Consider the following 8,689-nt stretch of genomic DNA (forward strand, 5'->3'; position numbering starts at 1 on the left):
ATTTTACATTCCTACCAACAATGCACAGGTTTCCAACTTCTCCACATCCTCACCAACACTTACTATTTTCTGGTTTTGTTTTGTTTTTGTTTTTGTTTTGTAATAGGCATCCTAATGGGTATGAATTGTGATTTTGATGTGCATTTCCGTAATGATTAGTGATGTTGAGTAACTGTTGATCTTTTAAGGTTTCTAATACAATTCATGACTTTTACTTCTTCCCAGGTAATGGAAGGACCTTAGAACACTTGATGTCGATTTCCTCTTACTGCCTATTGCTACTATCATTATGTAATTTAATTCTACATATATTTTAAAATTCCATGAGGCGTTATTATTGTTTCATAAAGTCACTACTGATTTGTTTTCCTGAAAATAAGAGCTAAGAAACATGCGCTGTTCTCATATCCATTTTTCTCTGTTCCCCTGCTTTTCATAGGGATTGCGTTTCCCAGGCTCCCTTGCTAACTGATCCCGTAAGGTTCCTACAAATGGGAGGCACTGGTAAAAGATTGGAAGGTAGCAGAAAGGGAGAAGTCAAGCCATTTTCCTGTTTCTCCCTCTGCTTCAGGTGGTATCTCCATCGGTCACTGTGCCTTCTCTGTGGCTGTAGCTCCTACTGGGTGTCCCTCTCCCTGGGATCCTAGCATCCATTGGGCACTTCTCACTATGGTTCTGTCCCCTTGCTGCATGGCCCTGCCCTCTAGGCCCTCTAGGCTCTGATAAGAACTCCTCATCCAGGGCGAGGCTTATCCATTGCACTCCGGATGTGCTGACCCCTGCGATTTCCCCAAATGTGGGAAACTCGACTGCATAATTTGTGGTAGTGGGGGACTGCGTTTGCGCTTTCCCCTGAAAAAAAAAAAGAACTCCTCATCTCATTGTCCCTGCTAATACCTGGGCTGTCACCCTGTCCCTGTGAGGCTTCTCAGGGCCTTCATCACTTACATAACCAGTTCTCTGTACTAAGGTCCTTTTGTTCATAGGTCTGAGAGTAGTTCCCATTTCCTGACTGGATCCTATTATTACACTCTACAAAATACCATTTGCTCACCGAGGTATAGCATTAAGAAGCTGTTACCTAGTTATTCTGAACAGAGATTCAAAAAGAGAAATGCAATAAGATGTGTATTGATTTTAAGTCTTGAGAATGGTGTGGGTTGATTTTCATTCTATTATAAACCTTGGAAGCCGCAAATCAATGTTTGCCAAATAGGAAAAAATAAATACATTGGTATTTAGGGGAAGGAAATGTTATTTTTAAGAATCTAAGTTACATATTTAAAACAATAGAATGCTTAAAAAAGAAAACCTTAAGAATATATAAAAATAAGCCAGTTTCCTCTGAAATACTGCATTATTTCCTTTATGAAAAAAAAATCAGTCAATACCTATTTAGAAAATTAAAATATTCAATTGTTTTTAAAAACAAATTTAAATTTATTAAGTTTTAAAATTTTAATTTAAAGTAGATAATAAAAATTATGGGGCACCTGTTCTGTGCTAGGTAAGTATTATGAGACATACAGGATGAATAAGACAAAAATAACTCAAAAGACAAAACAAAACACAGGAAAAAAAATGTACATGTCTGGAAATCCATGTATAAGATTAGACATCACTTAAGTTAAATTTATTTATTTATTTATTTATGATTTATTTATTTGAGAGAGTGAGTGTATGTGGGGGGAGGGGCAAAAGGAGAGAATCTTCAAGCAGACTCCCCACTGAGCCCGGAGCCCTAAGTGGGGCTTGATCACATGCCAAGAGTCAGATGCTTAATGACTAAGTCACCCAGGTGCCCCAACTTAATTTAAATTTAAATTTAACTAACATATTCTATCTTATCATGGAATCAGAAGGAAGATTTAATATTAGAATACTAGTGATACAATGCTGATTTCATTTTTTACCACTTTCCCTTTTGCTCCCCCCATTCTTGCTACACCAGACTTATTGCTCTTCCTTAAACAAGGTAAGCATGCAGACAATGGGAGATAATACATAAAAATATAATATATAAAATACAAGTATAATATATAAAAATAACAAAATATATTAATGATGATGGGTGTCAAATTCCTTATTTTTTGGAGAAACATATGGAAAAGGACAAAACTAGAATGAACACTTTGGATTGGATTAGAATTAGAAGTATTGGTGTGAACTCATGGATTTCAGTATGTGTAGACAGATACGAAAATACATATAAATATAAGATACATACATTCCCTAATCTTGGCCTAGAGCAACAATGCTTCACCCATAATAGCAATGAATACACCAACTGTCCAGAAATTGTCTTCTAAATACTATTATTCTCCACTAAAAGGAATCAGGACTCTTATAAAAATGGCTGATTCCAGAGTTGGTGCAGGGAAAGTAAAAGATGAGCCTGGGATATTTTATTATTCCAGACAAAAAAAAAAAAGAAACACTCAAAGAATGACGGGGACATGTCAAAAGGACACAGAAGTCAATTTGAACAGAGTTCCCATTGGCCAAAATGGGGATCATATGAACAACAGAATGATTCTTGAACAGGTTATGAATTCATGAGTCCATTGTAACATATATTAATAAATGAATAAATTGAAGGTTTGGTGAAACTTTATAATAGTCTCAAAGTACCACTTTACAAAATGCTTATTAATGATAAAGGGAAAAAGAGTAACTGTAAAGTGGAGAAGCCTGGCAGACATCACCTTAATCAAGTGATCAGAGTTAAATGGAACAAATGAAAATTCTGTGTGCCTGGATTGGATGGAATGAGAAAGGGCATTACTCCTGTGATGTTCCTGACAAAGGTTCAATACCTGAGAGCATAAGGAAATCCCACACAAATCCAAATTCAAGGACATTCTACAAAATAACTTGCAAGTAATTCCCAAAAATATCAAGGTCATGGCAGTGAAAGAAAGACGAAGGAACTGTTTGATACTGAAGTGTCTGAGGATGCATCACAAGGAAGTGCAATCGGTGATTCTGGATTGAACCTGTTCCCTATGAAGGAGATCGCAAGTGTTGATTTCCTGATTTTGATGGTTGTATTGTGGTTATGAATTCATAACATATTCCTACTGTGAGGACATCAAATCAGAAATTTAACTCCCAAATGATTTAGGAAAAGGTTCTTTGTGGTATACTTGCAAATTTTCTCTAAGTTTGAGATGATATCAAGATAATATGATGCATACAAAGAAAAAGAATGGAACTCTTTCACAATCCTCTGGGTCAGGAATTCAGGCAGGACGGGCAGCTTTTGTGCTCTGTGTAGCAAAAGCTGGGGTCACTCACTCAGCTGCATTCAACTAGAAGTTGTGCTAGAAGTTCCAAGGTAGCTTCACTCACTGTCTGGCTCCTATGTGCTCCTCCATGTGTGCCCCCCTACCCCTCCACACACAGTGTCCCATCACTCAGGAGTCTAGCCCAGTCTTCTTTCAGTCTGATAGCTGGATTCCCAGAACAACAGAAAAACAGCTAGGCCTCTTAAAGTCTTCTCCACCTGGCTGGTGGAGATCAGCCAAAGGTGTTCACTTTGTACAGATTTAATCAGGCTGTATACTTAAGATTTTATTTACCTTATATTATGTTCGATGTACTTCAACAAAATAAGTAAAAATAACTTCTAGTTACTGTTTGTACTGTTCTAATTGCACATCCTCCTTTTTTACCTTTCCAATTAACAACATCTGATAGACAAATTCTTCTGGAATGAAGGTAAGATGGTAACATAAGCACATGTATTTCACAACCTTCCTTTCTAAATATCTACAAAAATAATCCAGCAAATATAAAATGGATATGTTTTGCCTAATCCTGGAAAATAAAGGCCTATCCCACCTACATATTTCAAGACTCCAGGAATTTTCACTGAGCTAACATAAGCAAGAAAATGGAGCACCAGCTTGTTGGCAGTTACTTTTAACCATTCTTTCTAGGGAGAACTAGAGAATGGCTTTGACTCATATCCTTTTTGCTTGCTAGGAGAACTGGCTGGTTCACAAATATTTATTAGCCTCCCACTCTGGAGGAAACCTCTTTACAGGTTTGCCCCCAGGGGAAGACGTGCCTGGTCCTGTTCTCAAAACCACTCAAGAGGAAGCCTGCTTGGAAACTTGCTCCAGGGAGATTGCAATCTCTGTAGCCACAGGCTCTGCTCCTGCTCAAAGGAAGGAATCTGAGAATAAGAAAGAGAAATATATTTTATTTTTTAATCTAGTTAAGGTAGATTATAACTGAATGAGCACCAACTTATGGAAAATTAAATGTGTGAATTGTCCCATAATGGAGAACAAAACGGCTGATGGCAGTTATTAGATTAAAGGTAAAAACATGGAATACAGAAGTAAGTAATCCAGTGTTTCGTTTTGTTTTGTTTTTAATGAGTTGCTAGAAGTAAAAATAAAGAAAATAACCAAAAGAAATTTATAAATAGATACGCAGTCAGGATCACTGAAAAAGAGATGTACAGCTACATGCATTCTGATAAAATTTATAGATTTCAAAGATAAAGAAATTTTATATACTTCAAGAAAGAAAAATATCTACAAAGGAAAGATAATCAGACTGGTAGTAGATTAGTCCAGATGTTCACAAAGATGTATGAAGTTTGGAAACAAATTAAAATATCCTTTGGTAGAATTTACTGGTTACATTTTAAAGGAATAAAGTATTTAGTCTACCTATCCAGGAACATGATCTCTCTCTCTATGTGTCAGATAGTCTTTTGTGTCTCTGAATAAAATTTTATAGTTTTCTTCATTTGGGTCTTGCTCATGTCTTAATAGATTTAATCTTTGGCATTATGTGGGTTTTTGTGTGTTTATTTTGACATTGCTTGTTTATTTTTTTCATTATATTTTGTAAGCAATATTAGTAGTACATATTGCTAAAAATAATGACCATTTGTTTATCCCGTTTCAAAATTTATACTGTATTTTTTCTTATCTTATTGCATTACTTAGTACCTCTAGTACAGTGTTGATACTTTCAGTCTTTTTTTTTTCTGACTTGAATGGGATTGCATTTAATGTTTCACCATTAAATATGAAGTTTGCCATAGAGTCTGGTAGATCACTTTTATCAGATATATTCCTAGCTTACTAAGGTTGTTTATAGATGTGGAATTTTTATTGAATTTTTTTTCTGTCATCTTTTGAGATGATTGCTTTTATATAACTCTGTTAATGTAGTGAATCTCATCCTTAGATTCTGTAAAGCTGATGCATTTTTATATTCCTGTGATAAACCTAATTAGGCAAAAGTATTCATCTCTTTGTATACTACAGAATCTAATTTGCTACTAATGATTTAGCATTTTTGCCTCTTTGTTCATTAGTGAGACTGCCTATAATTTTATTTTTGGTGTGCTATAATTGTATTTTAGAACTAGAACTATGGGTATGTTAGATTCATAGAACAGGTTGGAAAGATTTTTTAAGCACATGTTCCTGAACAGTTTGTACAATATAAAAATTATTGAAACTAGGAAGAAATTGTGTAAAATTCATTAATTTTTTAGAGTGGTTCTTTGACAGGTTCTAATTTCTCCTAAGGTTTTGTTGTTTTTTTTTTAAAGATTTTATTTATTTATTTGACAGAGAGAGAGCGAGAGACAGCAAGAGCAGGAACACAAGAAGGGGGAGTGGGAGAAGGAGAAGCAGGCTTCCCACCGAGCAGGGAGCCCGATGCGGGGCTCGATCCCAGGACCCTGGGATCATGACCTGAGCCGAAGGCAGACGCTTAACCACTGAGCCACCCAGGCACCTCTCTCCTAAGGTTTTAATGTATTTATTGTTTCTACTCCTTTTTTTAAATTTTATTATGTTATGTTAATCACCATTCATTACATCATTAGTTTTTGATGTAGTGTTCCATGATTCATTGTTTGCGTATAACACCCAGTGCTCCATTCAGTACGTGCCCTCTTTAATACCCATCACCAGGCTAACCCATCCCCCGACCCGTTTCTACTCCTTCTTGAGTCAAAAGTAACATTTATATTTTCCTAGAAAATCATCCATTTCAAGTAGCTTGTCAAGTTACTTTTGTATAATAGTTAACAATATTATCTAAGAGCATTTAATCTTTCTTTAAGCAGTTGTGTCCATTTCTTGTTTTTAATGGTGTTTAATGATTTGTACTCATTGTTTTCTTGACTGTTCTTACCAAAAGTTTTTCTATTTTATTGGTATTTTCAATGAAACAGCTTTTGGTTTTTTCAATTAAGGTTACATTTTAATTTTTGGTTTTGGTTCTTATTTACCAGTTCATTTCTTTGTTCTTATTAATTATTTACATTTACGTATATGGCTATATTTTGCTATATTTTCTTCTGACTTCTTGAGTGGAATATTTAATACCTGAATTGTATTTTGTTTTAATTTGTAAAAATTTCATCAAGGTAATATATACAAATAGATAAATTATCAAGTAGTATTAGAGGCTTACATCAAGAAATAGTAGCCTTGGTGGTGGGGTGGGGGTTGGCACTGTTTGTAAGTGGCCCTGGCCCCACTGTCCACCTGGCCCCATGGTCCACCCCAGCCAGGCGGCCAGCCTACAATCCCCCTACCCACACCTCCCCAACTGGAAGGCCGCAGCCCTTGCCAGAGTAAGGCCAGCCAGAGTGGGAAGGAGCACACAGCACAGGCTTGCCTGGAGAGAGGAGCCCATGCTGGGGGATGGAGTCCACCTCCTAGCAAATTATTGGAACAAACGAAAAATGGCTGTATCCTGTCCTTGTGTGCGATCCAGCCTGGCCCAGAATGTAGGTGTTCCAGGTGCATCTGCTGGACCACTGACCTGAAGCAGAGGCCTGGTACCCTCCAGTGCCCTCTGCTCCCCACCTCAGGGGCCTCCCTTGCAGATGGTGCAGTGCCAGCGGGTCTCCACGTGGTGCTTGCACTCGTTGCAGTGTAGACAAAGCAGTCTTGGCTGTGGGTGTACAGCTCCACCAGCATGCACATGGTGGACCACTGGGCTCTTTGGAGTGGAGAGAACTCCAGGTGCTTGTCCCTTGTGAGGGTAAGGAAGGCGACCGGCTCATCCATCAGATAGCAGGGGATGAGGAGGTCAGGATCAACGATGTGAGGCAGGTAATAAGAGGGATCACAAAGAAGACAATCTCAGTCTGACTCTGGAACAAGAGCACCGCATGGCGCTGGATCAACAGCAGCAAACAGGTTGACCTAAATGCCCATGAGGCTGGTAATAAACTTCAGTTAGTTTACAACCATACAAGTTTCGACGATACAGCCCTTGCTTTTTCCTGCTCACAAACCTCTGGTCGCTTCTCTGAGAATGACTACAATGGACCTAAAATCTACATCTTTTTATCTTCTCATTTAATAATTCCTTCAAAATAAGAACCATTTAGGTCAGGTACAGTGTATGTACAGTGGACATTTTGCCTCAAAAGGTCTACTCTAAAATGTAGCCCATAGTTCAATCTGAATCTAATCACAAGGAAACAAGTCAGACAGATCCAAATTGAAGGACATTCTAAAAAACAATTTTTGGCCTTGACTTTCAACAAAATGCCCATGTTATGAAAGAAAAGAAAGCCAGGAACTGAGACATGGCAACTTAACCTGACACAATCCTTGATTGGAGCAGACGCTAGATAGTGGCACTGGGGGAAGCTTCCTGTGTGAAGCCCTAGTGTGGTTAAGCAGAGAACTACAGATAAAGAAGATGTAGCAAAATGTTAGCAATTGGTGAATCTAAGCAAGGGATAAGGGAGGGGGTCCACTATGCAACTTCCTGTAAGTTTAAAATTTTTGAAAGTTGGTGGGAGTGGGAAAAATAAAAAAGCAAAATCTTCTTAGTCCTTGCTGTGGAAAAAACAAGAGTTTTTCTCATTAATGTCTGAGAAGACACAACCACCATTAATTCTCATACCCATTAGTGTAAAGGCTGCAATAGGAAGCTGGTATTGCATATCTATTTTACATTAATTCGTATATAACTCTAAACTCTATTAAACTGAAAAATGTAAAATGGTACCTTCAAGAGATCAGGAACTCGTGAGCAACTGCTGTGCTGCCCACTACATTCTACCAGTTTCTCAGAGACTGAAAATCTGTGCAAACTGGCAGTAACACTTGTAATATACTTGGGCAGCAATGTTTGCATAAAACAAGAGTCTTAAGATAAGACACATTTCTAGAAAAAGAACGTAGGGCAAGAGAGCACACTGAGTAGAGACACCTCTCAAACAGACGCCAAAAGTTAAAAGCATCAAGGGAGGACTGTGACATGTGTTTGACCTTGTAATATTGGGTATAAGATTGTGACTCAAAGAAAACACTCATAAAACAAGGAAGAACATTTTGAAAAGGTGATGCACAGGAAAACACTAACAGTGGAGAATGCCTGTAACAACTCATTCAAAATAGAGGCAAATAAAACCATCTAGTAACCAAAAAAAAAAAGAGAGAGAGAGAGAGAAATAAAAGAAATAGTAGACTTTTCTCTTTCTACCACCAACTATAACTCCTTAAGAGCATCCATTTTCACCTTTTTTAGCTGAATCTTCTGCTATTCATCTCCATCTTTCTAAAATTATGCTATTTCTTTTTTTTTATGTTTCATGATTAACTTTATTTTTTTTTTAATTTTTTATTGTTATGTTAATCCCCATACATTACATCATTAGTTTTAGATATAGTGTTCCATGATTCAT

At 37.2% G+C, this 8,689-nt stretch overlaps 1 pseudogene; it reads left to right on the forward strand.

Annotated features, from left to right (window-relative positions):
• The first annotated feature begins 705 nt into the window (after window positions 1–705).
• Window positions 706–855, forward strand: LOC116624968 (annotated as a pseudogene).
• Window positions 856–8,689: the final 7,834 nt, after the last annotated feature.

This window comes from Phoca vitulina, unplaced genomic scaffold, assembly GCF_004348235.1.
Source record: "Phoca vitulina isolate PV1807 unplaced genomic scaffold, GSC_HSeal_1.0 scaffold71, whole genome shotgun sequence".
NCBI lineage: Eukaryota > Metazoa > Chordata > Mammalia > Carnivora > Phocidae > Phoca > Phoca vitulina.